General features: G+C 36.4%; 1 pseudogene; it reads left to right on the top strand.

Moving 5' to 3' along the window:
* The first annotated feature begins 1,227 nt into the window (after positions 1–1,227).
* Positions 1,228–1,728, top strand: LOC102817629 (annotated as a pseudogene).
* The last annotated feature ends 17,448 nt before the right edge of the window (positions 1,729–19,176 follow it).

A 19,176-nucleotide genomic window follows, 5' to 3' on the forward strand; every position in this document is an offset into this window, starting at 1 on the left:
CAGACTTAGATCAGATCTATCAGAGATTATCTGTTAGAAAGTGTAACATTTGTTGAGAAGTTGTTGGCTGCTTGCCCTTACATGCAGGTAAGTATTGGTTGAACCCAACAGGTGATAAAACATTATTTATGTTAGTGCTTCTCTGAAACCCTGAGATTTTAACTGCTAAGATTTGGTTGCATTTACGTTAACTCATGTGTCAAAAATTCAAATCTGAATTATAGAGAAAGAAGTGACATGAACTAAAAGGATTTTCCAAAGAAAAACATAAATATTACAACCTTAAAAATATAGCCCTTTTGAATATTCATTTTATTTGTTTTTTCATGGATTGTTGATGTCCGATGGATCTTGGCTGAAAGCAGAGAATATCAGAAAGATGCTTACCTGTGCTTATTGACTACGCATAGGCTTTCGATTGTGTGGATCATGACAAGCTATGGACAACATTGCAAAGTATAAGTATTCTGGAACACTTAATTGTACTCATGAGGAATCTGTACCTGTAGTGCCATAGGATTCTACCTCAAGGTTGGTTGGAACTGCAAGTTTGGTTGTTCAAAATCACCAGCCACTCCTCAGAAACCCTATACAGGGTTTCTATGAGTCAGAACCAACTCAATGGCACTTAACAACAACAGTGTTCTCTTGATGGTGGTAGTGGTGGTAGTTATGTGTTGTTGAGTAGATTCTGACTCACAGCCACCTCTATAAGGTTTTTAGGCTTTAAATCTTTACATCATTAGAAAGCCTCATCTTTTGGGGTAGCCTAACTTTTAACCCACTATGCTAACAGGACTCCTTCTGATGTCTTCATAGATGAGACAAAAAGAAAAAAAAAAATATGTCTCTTAGTTTAATTAACCTTGGTGGTGTGCTGTAGTATAACCACTGGACTGTTAGCCACAAGGTTGTTAGTTCAAACCCACTAGATGCTCCCGGGAAATCTTATAGAGTCAAAACTGACTCAACAGCAGTTAACTATAACAACAATGGTCTATAATTTGCTTTATCCAACTTGATCTATCTCCTTTTAAGATGTTTATATTTGACAAATTCCCTTCAGCTACTGTTGAGATCCAGCTAAATACTGTGGAATGTGTATTTCAGTTAATGATACAGATAGGAATATGCTGCTTCGTTAAAAAGCTCTTATTTAGATATTTCACCTATGAACACCTCAGATCCTTCTTCCTCATCCTCGGACACTATGTAGAGGCATTCAAAATGGTCCAGCATTTGACATACCATCGTACGCTGTCCTACAATACAGCCTCTAACAAAACTAGGCTGTCCTAAACTCCTGATAATAGAATTGCTTACCTCTATACCAAGGAGTCCTGGTGTGGCGCTGTTGGCTAATGCGTCAGACAGCAAAGTCATTTGAACTCACCAGATGCTCCTTGGAAACCCTATACAGGTTCGCTATGGGTCAGAATCAACTTGACGTCACTTAACAACAACAACAATATCAAGAAGGTTGGTAAATCACCAAAACCTGCATGTGGTGTGTACCCAGGCCAATTTCAAGGGATCTGTGCTGTGAGACCTAAAGTTCTCATGAAGTTGTCCAAGACAAAGAAACATGTTACCAGGGCCTATGATGGCTCCATGTGTGCTAAATGTGTCCATGACAGGATCAAGTGGGCTTTCCTTATTGAGAAATAGAAAATCATTGTGAAAGTATTGAAGACACAAGCACAGAGTCGAAAGCTAAATAAAAAATAATGGAGCTTTGTTTAATAATGAAAAGGTCAAATGCCTTGTTTAAAAAAAGCTCTTATTTAGAAAGGCCCCATAAAGGTAATAATAAAAAGTGGAGAGTGAAGCGTCCAGCTGATATGAAGTGAGGGGAGATGCACAAGAACACCCAAACTTGTAGATAGTACCCACTTGACCTGGATGATCAGAACTTGACTAGAAGAAAAAAGAAGAGGGAAAAAAACAACAACAGTAACCCGCTACAATTTGATGAACTTTACCTATACTTATGGATGTAGTAGCTCAAAAATAGAAACAAATCTTTACAGCAAGGATCACTTCCACCCCGTCAGTACACAGGGTTGACAGGGATGGGCAACTTAGATATTGGCTACCCAAAATTGTGTGTGTGTGTCGGGAGACTATAAAGGCAAGAAGTGACTAGCTTACAAGCTTTCAAGAGGGAGCCTAGTTCCAGTCAGGGTAGGGGAAGGTAGAACCTCCACTGAATGATTTCCAATCTGTAGGGACCGGGCTGGCAAAAGGAAATGGGGATAAGACTCTTGTGGTACAATAGTGAATAATTGCAAACAGGATTGATTGTGAGGGTAGATGTTTTTTGACAAAAGGAAGGAAGTGATTGATTTTGCAGCCCAGGAGCGGAAGTCTCTGGGACCATCAAGTGAGAAGAGCCAAAGCTTGACACTACCAAGAGAGGCAGTGATGCCAGGAATGGAGGCAGAGATGATGACATGGACAGATGGAGCAGCTGGACTCAGGGAGGGAGAGGGGCTGCGTGCTGATGGCCAGGGTGGGAGAGCTATGGGGTGTAACCTTTGTTTATTTGATGATGCATGGAGGGGATTGTAATCATTGCAATGAAATGAAAGATGATAGGATGAATGCAAAGCTGATGTTCTCCCATGTAAACTCACATAAAGTCCACAATATGTTTTAATACCAAGTCAGGTTTAACAACCCAGAAGGTGTGGATTGTTAAAATATCTCAACAAAATAATGGATAAGAATATAACTTAAGTTGGATAAAGTCATCATTTTCACATACGTCACTACTAACATTTGTTAACAGATTTAAAATGAGATGAAAGTGTTAGACATTATTTAAGTTCATTTTAAAATCTAATTCCCACATATCTGTCTAGTGGAGTAAATAAGGACATATAGGATTTAAGGAAATAAAAAATATTTGTGCCAATATGCAAAAGAGTGACACAAATCAATAATAATAAATTCTGGCCTGGGAATGAAATGTACTGAACATACTTATATGTTGTAGGAGTACTCTATCTTGGAGATAATTTGTTAAGTATTTATTGCTTTATAATTTGTTTAAAATAGAGAGCAATAGTTCTGATGACATATTTAAAAATGCATATTTTTTCTAAGGAAATATTTTTAAATGTATATATATTTACTTACAATTTTTATCTCCCAAATTTTTAAAACATTGTTCTCAGTTCTTGAAGACACTTTGCTTAATTTAGGCTCACAAATATAGACAATTATAATCCCTTGCCTAGTAATTGTTTTAAAAGGGCATATTCATAAGTTAAATATAGTTGACATATTTTTTTAAAAGATAAAGTCAAAACAAAGAAAGCACATATGAAATATGAGAAAATGTAAATCCTTCAGGTACACTAACCTCTGTATAGCTTACTAAGGGTGAAATTAGATTACTTTTGAATAGTAACACTTTTTGTGTTTTCTCTAACAAGTTAACTGACTAAAACTCAGTTAAAAGTGAACCAAACTTCTAGACCTTGAAGTCAAACTGCCAATTTGCTCAAAGACTATTTACTTATTAAGGCATTACAGAAACAGCCTGTGCACTGATCACTGCTATAGAGAATGTCAATATCTGAGTATAAGCAGTCTACAGAAAATGACTACGCTGCTAGGTTTCATGAAAGACGAACTGCATGTTCTTTTCTAAGAATAGGGTTCAACACATGTAAAAAATATATGAATCACTATCAGGAAATATTACAACTCTCAATACAGTTAGATTCCTATTAGAACAATTTATCCAAGTCAATTGTTAAGGAACAATGCTTTAAATATATTCTTTAGGTTTTGAATACTGTGATTACACCTACGTGAAGGCAAGCACTACTGAAATAAATTTCGTGATGTGGACATGAATCAAATAAAACAAGGTAGGGCTATATTTGTGAGCAAAAATCTATAATTAAGTTTTTAAGTTATATTTAAGACTTCTTGCCTGCATGGTTTCTGCTGAAAAATCAGAACTTAGTTTGAATAATTCTATAGCGTGTCATAATCCACACAGTCAAAAGCATTTGCATAGCCAATAAAGCACGGGGAATATCTTTCTGGATTCCTAGTATGCGAACATAGGATAAGTACTTGACCTCAAGGTAGGTTTGAACTGCAAGGTAGATTGTTCAAACTCACCAGCTTCTCGTTGGAAACCCTATAGAGGGTCGCTATGTGTCAGAATGAACTTGACAGCACTTAACAGTAACAACAAACTATATTTCTGATATTCTTTGCTTTTAACCAAGATGCATCAGACATCAGAAATTATATCCCTTGTTCCAAGTGCTCCTCTGAAACTAGCTTGAAGCTTAGGCAGTTCCCTGTTGAAGTACTACTGCAGCTGTTTTTAAGTGATCTTTAGCAGAATCTTACTGTATGTGATACTAATGATGCTGTCCGTTGATTTCTGCATTCTGTAGGGTCATCTGTCTTTGGAAAGGGCACAAATATATATCTCTTCCAGTTAGTTGGCCAGTATCAGTCTTTCAAAATTCTTGGCATAGATGAGGGAATTCCTCCAGTGCGCCTTCAGTTTCTTGAAATATTTCAAAATGCATTCCATAAATTCTTGGAACTTTATTCATTGTAAATGCCATGAGTGCACCTTGGACTTCTTCCTTCAGTACTATTGGGTCTTGATCATATGCTATCTCTTGAGATGGTTGATTATAGACCATTTCTTTTGGGTACAGTAACTGTGTATTCCTTCTATCTTCTTTTGATGCTTTCTGCATCATTAATATTTTGCCCAAAGAATACTTCAGTATTTCAATTTGAGGTTTGATTTTTTTTTTTTTCCTCAGCTCTTTCAACCTGAGAAATGGTGAGCATGTTCTTCCCTTTTGGTTTTCCAACTCCAGATATTTACACATTTTATTTTAATATCTGGTTTTGTTTTCTCAAGCTGCCCTTTGAAATTTTCTGTTGAGTTATTTTTCTCCTTATTTCTACCATTTCCTTTAGCATCTCTACACTGAAGAGCAAGTTTCAGAGTTTCATCTGACATCTATTTTGGCCTTTTCTTGATTTGTTATCTGCTTAATCGTCTTTTGCTTCCTTCCTGTATGATATTCTTGATGTCATCACACAATTTATCAGGGTTTTGGTCATTAGTGTGTAATGTATAAAACATGTTTTTGAGATAATATCTAAGTTCAGTTGAAATGTGTTCAAGGTCATATTTTGGGTCTCTTGGACTTGTTTTAATTTTCTTCAGCTTCAGCCAGAACTTGCTTATGAGCAATTGATGGTCTGTTCCAGTCTGCCCCTGGCTTTGTTTTGGCTAATAATATGAAGTTTTTCTACTGTCTCATTCTACAGAAGTAGTCAATTAGATTTCTGTATATTCCATCTGGTGAAGTCCACATATATAATTGTCTGTTTGTTACTTGAAAAATATATTTGGAATAAAGAAATAATTGGTCTTGAAAAATCCTATCCTGCGATCTCCAGCATCATTTCTGTCACCAAGACCATATTTTCCGGCTACTGATCCATCCTTTTTGTTTCCTATTACCAGTAATGATCAAACATCTTGACTGGATATTTGATCAATTTCAGATTGAAGTATTTGGTAGAAGTTTTCACTTATGTCATCACTGGTTTTTGTAGTTGGTGCATAAATTTGAATTATAGTGGCCTAACTGGTCCTCCTTATTGCTGTATAGATATTATCCCATCAAAGACAGCATTATATTTAAAAATAGATCTTGAAGTGTCCTTTTTTATAATGAATGCCAGGCCATTATTCTTCAGTTTGTCATTCCTGGCTTAATAAACTATATGATTGTCAGATTCAAAGTGGTCAGGACCAGTCTATTTCAATTGTCTAATGCCTAGGATATCTGTTTGTTACATTTTGACAACTTCCACTTCTTATAGATACACAATTCATACATTCCATGTTCCAATTATTAATGAATATTTGTACATCTTTCTCCTCACTTTTAGTTGTGCCCCATCAGCAAATGAAGGTCCTGAGAACTTTACTCCATTCACACCATCCAGGTCAACTCTACTTGTGGAGGCAGCTTTTCTCTAGTTGTATTTTGAGTGACTTCCAACCTGAAGGGCTCATTTCCTGGCACTATATCTGACAGTATTCTGATTGTATTCTTCATATTTCACTATTCAATTTTCTAGTGTTATCTGACAGCTTTTTACTGGTTTTCAGTGGCTGAGCATTTGGAAGTAGGCTACCTCTCCTTTTTCTGATTCTTAGTTTGGAAACTCATCTGAAATCTATCCATGATGCGTGACCCTATCAGCATTCAGAATTTGGGTGGCATAGCTTCCAGCATCACAGCAACATACAAGCCACCACAGTGAGACAAACTGATAGACAAGTGGTTTGTGCACTTGAACCACCAATCTTGAGGTTATTTTACAGCATCAACCAGAATTAGTCCTCTGATGAATATTGAGATATTTGTCTTAAAACTCACTAATTCAGCCTTCTATTGATTCTGTTCTACTTTTTTGGTGTTTTATATATTATCTATTTCTGAGGTCTTAGCATTAATCTTCTGGATTTTTATTGCTGTTTTTGTATGGTTTCCATTTTTTCATGTCTTTTGTCAGCTTGTTCTTATAGTGGTTCCTGAATGATTATAAAATTTTGTCTGTTTTCCTTGGTTTCATCTATAGTTCTCTCAAGTCATTGAAAATACATCAAGGTGTACATATACCATTTCTGGTTTATATTTCTAACACTCTAATTTTGGCCATTTGTTTGAAGCATTACATCTTATTTCTTTATGTAAGATGAAATTGTCTGTGTTCTTAAGGACATGGTATCATTGCATTTATATTAAGTTGATTGCATGTTGGTGTGTTCTCATGCACTCTCCACCTGTCACCTGGTGAATGTGATAAACATTGGAGTATGAGACCATTATTATAAAAAAAATAAAAAAAAACAGATACTTAAAGCATTCTTTTAAAACAAATATTGAGAAGAAAAATAATTCATGCTCTGTTTAGTGTGGCAGCTGCTAATTTTCCTGGTGTAAATATCCCACCATAGTCTTTATCAAACATATGTGTTGGTGTGAATTCTTAATATCAGTGTCTCCAGATTTTCCATATTCTCTCACAAGCCTGCATTCAGCATTTACTAATTTGTTAAAAATGTTGGGGGGAAATGAGAGGTGGGGCTTGATGGCGGGTAGACTAGAGCTGTAGTGAAGATATCTGTCAGCAATACAATAGAATACCGGGTGAATCCAGTTCAGGACAGAGCTCCAAAACTCTGAACCACCTATCTAGGAATATTTAAAAAGTCTGAAGGCTTACAGCTAGTGAAACTTGTAGCAGACGTAAGAAATCTCATACTTTCAAATCTGCCGGGCTAAGCGGTCCAAAGCTGGCAACTTGGGCAGGACCAAACTGCAAGATCAAGTGGGGAACAAGCAGACCCACCATGGAATAATGTTGCGGGAACCTCAGAGCAGAAGTGGACAATATACATTGGCGGTTATGCTTTGTTCTGAGGTTTTTTATTGGTATCTATTCATTGGTTCCCCACAGTTTGCACACCTACATTCTGGTTACTAAAGTGGGGTGACTGAGCAAGTGGACACCCCCACCGCCACCACAGGTGGGTTTTTCTGCCATGCACGCACACAGATATTCTCAGCATTTAAAGAGGCTTGCAGCTCAACAGCTGGTCCTGAACTGTTTATTAAAAGTGAAAAGGCCAAAACAAGGGTGTGGAGAGTGAGAGAGAGTTTAAATATAAAACAGGCCGAAAATTAAATCCTGAGGTACAACATAACAACAAACAGTGGCATCTTGAAATTTATCAGGAAGCCTTGAAGACATGAAGCTGAAAGATGATATTAAAATCATACTCACATTGTGTTGTTGTTATGTGCCGTGGAGTCAGTTTCGACTCATAGTGACCCTGCACAGGGTTTCTGAGGCTGTTAATCTTTACCAGAGCAGACGCCTCATCTTTCTCCCACGAAGCAGCTGGTAGTTTCGAACTGCTGACCTTGCGGTTCGCAGCCCAATTTGTAACCACTACACTACCAGAGCTCCTTATATTCACATTAGCCTATAGATTTATTTTTTCTTTCACTCCCTTCTCTCCCTTTTCTGCAATTATAGACTAGAATATCCAATGTAGTTTTTCTGTTTTTTGGTTTTGTTTCTGTTTTTTGTTTTTCTTTTTGTTGTTTTTCATCTGTAGCTATTTTGTTATTTTAGTTCCCTCTTTTACCTTTGGGAGACCATTTTTCTCACTATATTACCCAAGCAGAGACAGCAATTGTTGCCATATAGTAAACCTACAACCACACCATAAAAACAAAACAAAACAAAAAACCCACAATCCAGGCAATAACCAAAATGTCACACACCAAGTAGGCAGACAGCAACTCTGAAAGTTACTCTGAGTTAAGCAATAAGAAGAGTGAAAAGGGAAGCCCACATCCTAATCATATCTAGCTGGAGGCAATAAAAAAAAAACATAAAAAATACCAAAATACAAACTCAATTAAGTATTAAGGTGACAGATAAACATTAAACATGTCCAAGAAGCAAAAGTAGATGACCATATCAGCACATGTCCAGAAATAAGATAAAATGTCTGAGACAAATGGCCTAGAGGTAGACCTGGACTACATTTTGGAAGGAGGGCAAGCCTTGGAAATGCCTGAGAAATAATCCAGAAAAAAATGATTATAAATGTTTCAAAATACTTTGCACTGGAATTGAGAAAAATAAGGAATAATTCAGGAAGGTGCTACAGGAACAATCAAATAAGATAGATACACCATTGGAAACAATTCAAAACCTACAGAAAGAGATCCAAACAATGAATAATAGAATATAAGGAATAGACAATACTCTGAAAGGGCATATGCGTAGAATAGAAGAGATGGAGGACAGAACTAGTGATCTGGAAGACTAATTTCTCAATACTGCTAAGATAGACGAGCAAGCAGAAAAAAGGATTAAAAAAAATCTAAAGAAGGTCTAAGATTCATGTGGGAAACATGAAGAGGAATAAATTAAGAATTTTGGCATTCTGGAACAGGAAAAATCACACAAGTCCACAGAGGAAATAGTTGAAGAACTGTTGGAAGATAAGTTCTCCAACATCCTGAAAAGTGAAAGATAAACATTCAAGAAGCTCAACGGACCCCAGAGACATATCATAATCAAGCTCTCTAAAATAAAAAATAAGGAGACAATCCTGAAAACAGCTAGGGGGAAAAAAAAGTGTTAAATACATAGGCAAACAAGTCAGATTAAGCTTGGATCTCTCAGAAGAAATCATGCAAGCAAGAAGGCAATTGAGAGACATATATAAACCCTTGAAAGAAAAAAAAAAAAAAAAAAACTGCCAACCAAGATGCCTTTACCCAGCAAAGCTATTAATCAAACACAAGGGTGAAATCAAAACATTCCAGGATAACAGAAAATAAGGGATTTTACCAAAGCCATCCCTATGCTACAAAACATCTTAAAGGGTGTTCTGTGGACTGAGAGTCAACAAGAACAGACAAACACCAGAGATTGACATATGTGGCAGCACTTCCTAGAACTAAATTGACAGATGGGAGAGTCAAGAACAGAACAAAACTAAAAGAAAAAACTCAGAGAATCTGGGAGGTCAGTCTATGATCAAAACAATTACAATGTGAAAGAAGGTAAACACGTAGGAACAGAGATCCAGATGGTAGAAGGTTAGGTAGATTACAGGATAAAATAGACTACACTAAGTGGAGGGAAAAGTTAATGGAATATAAGGAAACCTCAAAGAAAATTAACACTTTGCAACATACCAAGAAAATGAAAATCCAGGAACATGGAAACATTAAGACTATGATGAAACTCACAAGAAAGAACAAAAAAACCATGAACCCAGCACAGGAAGATATGCAGAACAAAGAAGGCAGCAACACCACAAAAAACAACAACAACAACATAATGGCAGCAATTAATCCATACCTATTGATAATTACACTGAATGTAAATGAATTAAATGCACATGTTAATTAAGACAGAGGGTGGCAGATTGGAAAAGAAACAAGATCCTTTAATATGCTGTCTGCAAGAGACACATCTTACACACAAAGACAATAACAGATTAAAGTCAAGAGATGGAAAAAAAAAAAAAAATACCAAGCTAATTGCAATAAAAATGCACAGGAGTGGCAATGCTAATGTCTTATAAAATAATCTTTAAGATAAAACCCAGCATAACAGATAAAGATGGACATGATTAAAGGGACAATTGAACAAGATGACATAACCATAGTAAATGTCTATGCTCCCAATGATAGAGCTTCCAAATATATAAAGCAAACTCCAATAGATTTGAAGCAAGAAGTAGACAAATCTATAATAACCATAGGTGATTTTAATACACTGCTTTCAAAAAAGCCAGAAAGAAACTTCACAAATAAACAACACAATCAACCAAATGGACTTCATAGATGTGTACAGAGCATTCAACCAAACAACAGCACAATACACATTCTTTTCCAGTGCACATGGAACACTCTCCATAATAGACCATGTCTTAGGCCACAAAACTAACCTCCATAAGTTCACAAATATCAAAATACTACAAAGCATCTTCTTAGACCACAATGCTATCAAATTAGAAATGAACATTAGGAAGACCAAGAAAATATAGCCAAATACATAGAAACTGAATAACACCCTGCAGAAAAGCAACTGGGTAGTAGAAGAAATAAAATGTGAAGTCACAAAGTTCCTGGAAACAAATGGGAACTAAAATACAATAGGCCAAAAACTTTGGAACACAGCGAAAGCAGTGCTGCGAGGATAATTTATTGCAAAAAATGCACACATCCAAAAAGAAAAAGGAACCAAAATTAACACATTAACACAGTATCTACAACAATTAGAAACAGACCAAAAGAGGGAAACCACATTTCACCAAAAGAAAAGAAATAATAGATTACAGCAGAAATAAATGACATAGAAAACAGAAAAACTATAGAAAGAATCAACAAGACAAGAAGCTGGTTCTTTTAAAGGATTAACAAAATTGACAGACCATTAGCAAACCTAACAAAAGAAAAGAGGGAGAAGACACAAATAACACGTATTAGAAACTACATGTGCGATGTCAAAATGGAACCAAAGGAAATAAAAAAAGATAATAACAGAATATTATGAAAAGTTGTACTCCAACAAAGTTGAAAACTTAGAAGAGCTGGATATAGTTTTAGAAAAACGCAACCTATCTAAACTTGTGCAGAATGAAGTAGAAAACCTAAACAGACCAATAACAAAAGAAGAAATTGATCAGGTCGTCAAAAAGCTTCCAACCAAAAGAAATCCAGTCCCAGATGGCTTCTCTGGTGACTTCTACCAAACATTCAGGAAAGAGCTGTCACAAATTCTACTCAAATTATGCCAGATTATAGAAGAGGATGGAAAACTTCTAATTCATTATATGAAGCAAGCATAACCCTCATACCAAAACCAGGGAAGGACATCATTAAGAAAGAAAATTATAGACCAATATCTCTTATGAACATAGATGTAAAAATTCTCAAAAAATCCTAGCCAATAAAATCCAGCAGCATATCAAAAAGATAATACATGATGATCAAGTGGGATTCATATCAGGGATGCAAGGACGGTACAAAATTAGAAAAACAATTAACATAATCTACCATATAAATAAGAAAAAACAAGAACCACATGATCATATAGATTGATGCAGAAAAGCTATTTGGCAAAATCCAACATCCATTCCAATAAAAACACTCAACAAAGTAGGAATTGAAGGGAAATTCCTCAATATAATTAAGAGCATATATACAAAGCTAACAGCCTACATTACTCTCAAAGGAGAGAAACTGAAAGCCTTCCCTCTGTGAACAGGAACCAGACAAGGATGCCCTTTGTCATCACTCCTATTCAATATTGTACTGGAAGTCTTAGCAAGAGCTATACGGCAAGACAGGAAAATTAAAAGCATACAAATTGGCAAAGAGGAAGTAAAACTCTTTCCATTTGCAGCAGCACATCAGACAAGTGACTTATTTCTAAAATATATAAGAAATTACAACACCTCTACAAGAAAAAAAAAAATAACTCAATTAAAAAATGGGCATAGCACATGAACAGACACTTCACCAAGGTGGAGATCGGGGCAGCCAATAAACATATGAAGAAAGTTCATGATCACTAGCCATTAGAAAGATGCAAATCAAAACAACAATGAGATATCATCTCACACCAGTAATAACAACAAAGATCAAAAGAGTAGAGGACAATAAATACTGGTGAGGATGTGAAGAGACTGGGAAGCTCTTGCATTGCTGATGGGATTGCAAAGTAGTCCAACCTCTCTGGAAAAAATATGGCGATTCCTCAGAAGGTTGGAAATAGAAATACCTTATGATCCAGTAATTCCTCTACTTGGATTTTCCATCAATAAATATGATTCATAACATAAGTAGATATATGCACATCAATGTTCATAGCAGCATTATTTACAACAGCAAAAGTTGGAGACAGCTTAAGTGCCCATCAGCTGAAGAATGGATAAATAAACAAACCGCGGTACATACACACAATGGAATATTATGCTACCTTGAAGAAAAACAAGGAAGCTGTAAGTTACCACATAACATGGATGGACCTTGAGGACTTTAAGTTGAGTGAAATTTTTGTCAGTCACTAAAGGAGAAATACTGCATAGGACCACTATTGTAAAAGACTAAGAAAAATAACCCATACTAAGGTGGGCGGGATTCTTTGCTGGTTACAGGGATGAGGATAGTTGGGTGATGGGAGGGAGGGGAAGGTGGAGCACAGGGTAGAAAATAGACACAGGATGGTTTGGGTACTGGGGAAGGGGCAATACACAAGAAGGGGAAAGGGAGTGGAAGAACAAGGAGTATGGGATAACAATTTAGCAGGTTTGCATGGGCTAAGTGGGATAGAGCTTAATAATGATGTATGCACAACCTTGGAATAACAGGGCTCTGGGATACAGGTATTAAGGCATGTTTGCAATGGGCAAAAGGGGAGATATAATGTTAAGATGCTTGACTCTTTTGAATCTCAGTTTCCCTTGCATACCATTATAAAATAGATACTTGAGGGAAGAAAAAGGAATAGCCAGAAATCACCATAGAAAGCTTGCAAGTCTGTCTTCTGCCTATAACTGATAGGCATACCTAAAATGGGGCTTCAGCTTGCCAAGTGAAGGAGGTTTTCCTGTGTAGCCTCTGCATTGCATAAGATCGTATGTGGAATCCTGAACCCCATCCAGAATATTCTGAGGTGGGAAATTTCCACTTAAAAGGACAAGCAAACCAGCCTGAAGTGGCTAGAAAAACAGAAGACACTTCTTGAAAGAAAGACTGACAGGAAAAATATAAAACAATAACAGCAGTCTGACTGACTACTACAAGAACAAGCAAATTGCTCACCTAGCAGAAATCAAGGCAAGTGGTCTTGTACCCTAAACCAAATCCCCTTCCAAGACTAAGACTCAATGTGAATACAAGAGCAGACATGTGCTCTGACTGGTAACCACATTGGTCACCAATAAGAGGAAGTGATGGAAAAAGCAGCAATGAATCTGAGAGCTAAGTCTAACCACGTTCAATAGACTCCTGTGAACCCTGGTGGAGACCTGTTTTGCCAGCAGTTTGGCAAGACCTGGGGACTCCTGGGCTCAGAGTCAGTGACATAGCCACAGAGGACTAGAGTGGAGAATGAAGCATACAGCTAATAAGAAGAGAGGACATACGCACAAGAACACCCACACTTGCAGATAATACACACTTGATCTGGCTTCAATGTCTGGATGATCAGAGCTCAACTAGAAGAAGGAAGAAGAGAAAAAAAAAGAGTAATCTGATAAAATTTGATTAACTTGACCTACTATGGATGAAGTAGCTCAAAAGAGGGAACAAATCTTATAGCAAGGATCATTCCCACCCTCCCACCCTCCCACCCATGGTACACAGGGTAGACAGGGATGGGTAACTTGGCTACCCAAGATAGGGGAGCTACAAAGGCAAGAAGTGACTGGTTTACCAACATTCAAATGGGAACTTAAATCCAAAGGGTGCGGATGAAGGTAGAATTTTCAATGAGTAGTATCCAATCTGTCTGAGTGGGACTGATGAAAGGAGATGTGGATAACACTCATGTGGTCCGATGGTGAATGATAACTATCAGAACTGACTGTGAGGGTTAGAAATGTAAAGGTAGACATTTTGTAGCAAAAGGAGGGGAGTGGTTGACTTTGCAGTCCAGGAGCAAATGTCCCTGGGACCATCAAGAGAGAAGAATGGCAGACTGGACCCTACCCAGAGAAACAGTGATGCCAGAGATGGAGGCAGGGATGATGACGTGGAGAGATAGATCAACTTGGAAATCTAGACCCAGAAATGGTAGAGGGGCTGTGTGATGACGACTAGGGCTCAGGCTTGTGGGTTGTACCATTTGGTTGGTTGATGAGGCTTGGAGGGGATTGTAACCATGGCAATGTAACGAGATACAATAGGATGAATGTAAAGCTAATGTTCTCCCATGTAAACTATCACATAATTCACAATAAAACATTTAAAAAAAAATGTTGGAGAAATCTGGTCACATATGTCCCTGATAAACTAGTGCCAGTGTCCATTTCTTCTGGTAGGCATTTGTTTTTCTTGTGATTTTATGTTATTTTGTACTTCTGTCATCTCAGTCTCTGATGAAAAAGTATTGCTACAAAATCATAGAAAATTTTATTTTAAAAAATATCAAAATGTGAAGCTGTTGTTTCTTGGCATATCCTTCATCTATGTCTATACACTACTAACGGAGATGTTCCATCTCTTCTGCCCTTATCTGAAGAAGTCTCGACTGTTTGATTTAAACCACAGTCCTGATTTCCTCAAGGGACTTAAATTGTGTTCCTTTTCAATATTCTTATATTTTAGGGAATATAACGAAGTCTGAAGTAGCAAGAGCATGCCTGTAGGATAGATAGGATAGGTTTCTCAACAAAATTCTTATTATCCAACATTTGTTATCTTCAAAGATTGTGGCTTTGTCATTATGAAAAAAATAGAAAGAAAAAATTCATAGCCTCAAATTTTCTGTCCTTTTTCTCACCAATGCAGTTTCTAGTTTACTTAAAGCTTCTTAATAAACCTTTGTAATCATCCTATGTCCTAGATATTCTATATAAAAGATTACCTTTTTGGGATCAAAAAAAAAAAAAAAGTGTCACCATACCCTTCTGAGCTTCCCTTCTTGCTTGGAATTTATCTGGCTCAGCAGATCCTCTTAGAAGCTAATGCTTTCATTGAACCTTACTCTTGGAATTTCATTGATGAATCCAAAAAGTCTCATCCCTAGAGCCATTCAATATATTATTGTCATTGTTTTCTATCTCGTTTAAAATATCAGCTCTTTGAGCTAACTGATCTTAATGCAGCACTTTTGGCAGCCATGAAGCCAAATCTTGTTGAAGTCAAGATGTTTACTTATTATTGAAAATATCAAAACATAAGAGATTCCAACTCAGTAGCTATAAAATCAATGTTAACAGTAATTTGATAGTCTTCTTCCACCAGCTTCTTGACTTCAGACAAAGTTTGTTCATTCATATAGGTTGATCATCTTTTCACTCTTGCTTTTGAAGTTTTCCAACCTTAAAATGCTTAATCCAGATAAAAACTGTTGTTTTATATGCAACAGTATTCCCATGTTGCAAAGCTTTAATGATTTGGGAAGATGTCCATTTGAGTTTTGTCAAAAATTTGATATTAGTCCTGACTTCAGAATTGTTTATTTCCATGGTGTGAAAACTAGCTATTTCTTTGAAGGAAACCTAATGAGACTAAGACAAGTATATTACTGAGAGAACTCATTTGCAGTTATCCACTATTACAGAGACATACTTAAACATGTTTCTGTTTGAAATAAACAGGTGCACATATGAACTGGAACCCTGATAACAATACTTTCTGACTTAGCTATATAAGACCATGATGCACTTACTTTGAAAACTTCCAACTCTCCTATATATCCTACCATGATGAATAGCAAATATGTCATCTTCCTGTTGTTTTCAAGTGCTGCCGAGTAAGTTGAAACTCATAGTGACCCTGTGTAAGGTTTCTCAGGAGCAGGTGGCGGGTTCAAACTGCCAACTCTCTGGTTCATAGCCTTGTAATTGTTTTAAGAGCCCAGATAGGATAAGCACTGGATTGCTAATCCCAAAGTTGGCAGTACAAATCCACCAGCTGCTCCAAGGGAGAAAGCTGAGGCTTTCTATTCCTGTAAAGATTTAAAACCTCAGACACCCTACATAGGGTCACTATGAGCTGGAACCAACTTGAAAGCATACAACAACAACACAATGAAACTAGAGCACTGTTCGATGCTGATGGGGCTACACAGACGAAAATCACATAACCTCTGTTTGCCAATGTCATGCATGAACTTCCTAATGAAGTTCCTGAAGTAGGCCATGTACAGTATGTACAATAATTTGGCTTAAATATTCACACTTCATGTATTTCAAAGTGTTTCACATTATGCTTTTACATTTAATATACTTAGTTTTGTCTAATTACCACATTATGATATCATAAAAGTAAGTCTGCCTCTATTGTGGATCTCAAATGCAAACATCAGTAGCGTTGTTTTAAAGCTGTTTCATGCTATTAAAAACATGTCAGAAAGATATTGTCTTTCTTTCACATACACTTCAAACTATTATTTATTTCCAATTTCATTACCTGTCCTTTTATTTCCATTACTGACATTATAATTAAATTTACTTATTTCCAATGAAAACAGAGAAATAAGATGTTTTTCATGAAATTAGTCTTTAGATGATTTTTATATATCTTTGTACATTAATGATTGTATTTTGAAAATTCTATTGCCTTAATATTATTACAAAGGAACACATTCGTCTTCCATCGTGTATCATGTTGTTGACTACTTCAATATAATCTGTGAAGTTTTTCCACATCTGTATTTTCAAAGGTTTACAATAGTTGTGATCATCATAGCACAAAGACTGCTATCATGATAAAATTCATCTAGAAACTTTTCCTTGATATTTGATATGATTTTGAACATTTCCTTGATATTTGATATGATTTTGAACATTTCAGTAAGTTTAACTAGACTGAGAGGTATGTCTTTCAAAAAAATAATTTATTTATGAATAGTTATATGTAGAATACAGAAAATTATCTAACTCAGAATGCAATCTAAAAGAAACCAGTGAAGAATTTATTAAAGTCATAATGTACCTGCCTAAATTTCCAATATATTATTAACTTTTTTATTGTGAATTCAGAGAAGGTTTACAGAGCAGATCATCAGTTTTACATTGATCAAATTATATACTTTGTCTCATTACAATTAGGGCAATACCCTCAATGTTACATCATTTCCTCCCTGTGATTCTTTTTTCCATTCCTCCATCTTTCCCAACAGGACACCTTTATCTGAGAAGATGCTTTGTAGTATTTTGATGTTTGTAAATTTATGGTGGCTTGTTTTGTGGCCTAATGCACAGTCAATTCTGGAGCATGTTCCATGTGCACTGGAAAAGAATGTATATTGTGCTATTGTTGGGTTGAATGCTCTGCACACATCTATAAGGTCAAGTTGGTTGATTGTGCTGTGTTGGAAGAAGTACAGCCAGAATAGTCCTTAGAAGTGGATGGCAAGAGTTCTTCTCTCATACTTTAGATGTATTATCAGGAGGGACCAGTTCCTGGAGAAGAACACCATACTTGGAAAAGTCAGCAAAGAAAAGGAAGACTCCCAATTAGATGGACTGGCACATTGGCAGCAGCAATACACTCAAGCTTAGCAATTATTTTGAGATTGGAGAAGGATCCAGCAGTGTTTTGTTATGTTGTACATAGGTCTGTATGAGTCGATATCAATTCAATGGCACCCAACAATAACAACAAGGCTGGGAATGATTAGTTTTATTCTTCATCTAGGTTTAAAAGGAGTCATCTCAAACGTAGATACAGAAGATCCCAGGACCATCAAGAAGGAAGAGCAGGAGTGGAGCATGAGACAAAAAGATGAAACAGGAGAGACAATAACAATGGAGGTGACACGGTGAGACAGAGCTAGCTGTGGATTCTAAGCCCATGGACCGAGTGAAGCTGATTGTCTCGTGGGCAGGAGACTGATTTGAAGAATGTGCCCTTTAGGCATTTACAGACTGGCTAAAAAGAACTTCATAACATTTGTCCAAACAGGGAATAGGCCAAAGGACCACATGGCTGAGAATTAATTGTACAAAGAATAAATTGTGTGTACTAAAAGAGTAAATGTCTGTGGTTTCTTATTCTTTCTGATTCTCAACAAATTAATTACTTTCTCCTATCAACAAAGAAATTATTATGTAAAATATGTCAAATAACATATTTGAAACATTTTTCATAAACTAAACTAAATTCATAATCAAGTTCATTATTTTAAACAGAATGTTTAGAAGGCACATAATTAATCTCAGGAAGGCAATGTTATGGTGACTATAAATGGATTGTTGTTGCAAAGGACCCTAGAGTTCTTTCTGACTCATGTCAACCCTAGTTGTATATGTATAATGTTTCTGAGGATCAGTTGGTAGTCCAGTACTTATCCTACAGAATGACTCCAAGACTCCATACATGGATGCTGCTGTGGTTACATTCCATGGAGTTGGTTCCAACTTATAGTGAGCCTGTATTGGGTTCCCAAGGAGTGGCTGGTGGGTTTGAACCACCAACCTGAGGTTGGCAGTCTAGTATTTATACTAAAGCCCCACAAAGTAAATGGATAACATTATAGAAAAGCAAAATAATTGGAGAAAAAGTTGGAAGCTTAAAGGTCCTTTTTGATCTGTACAGCTAAGATGATGTCTGCCTTGAAAAATAAAGGTTGAGTTTAGAATGTCCTGGAGGTAATGATACATATATTGAATTCACATGAATTCATTTCTAAGATATTGACACTACCCAATCTGTTGTTGTTTTTAAGTGGCATTGAATCAGTGCCAACTCATAGTATAGGGTTTCTAAGGAGGGTTGGTGGGTTTGAACCACTAGCTTTGAGGTTATCAGTTCAGTGCTTATCATACAATACCACACCAGGCCCCAATACATTGTTGTTGATATTGTTGTTGTTAAGTTCTGGTGAGTTGGT

Source organism: Chrysochloris asiatica, unplaced genomic scaffold (assembly GCF_000296735.1).
Source record: "Chrysochloris asiatica unplaced genomic scaffold, ChrAsi1.0 scaffold00045, whole genome shotgun sequence".
Taxonomy (NCBI): Eukaryota; Metazoa; Chordata; class Mammalia; order Afrosoricida; family Chrysochloridae; genus Chrysochloris; species Chrysochloris asiatica.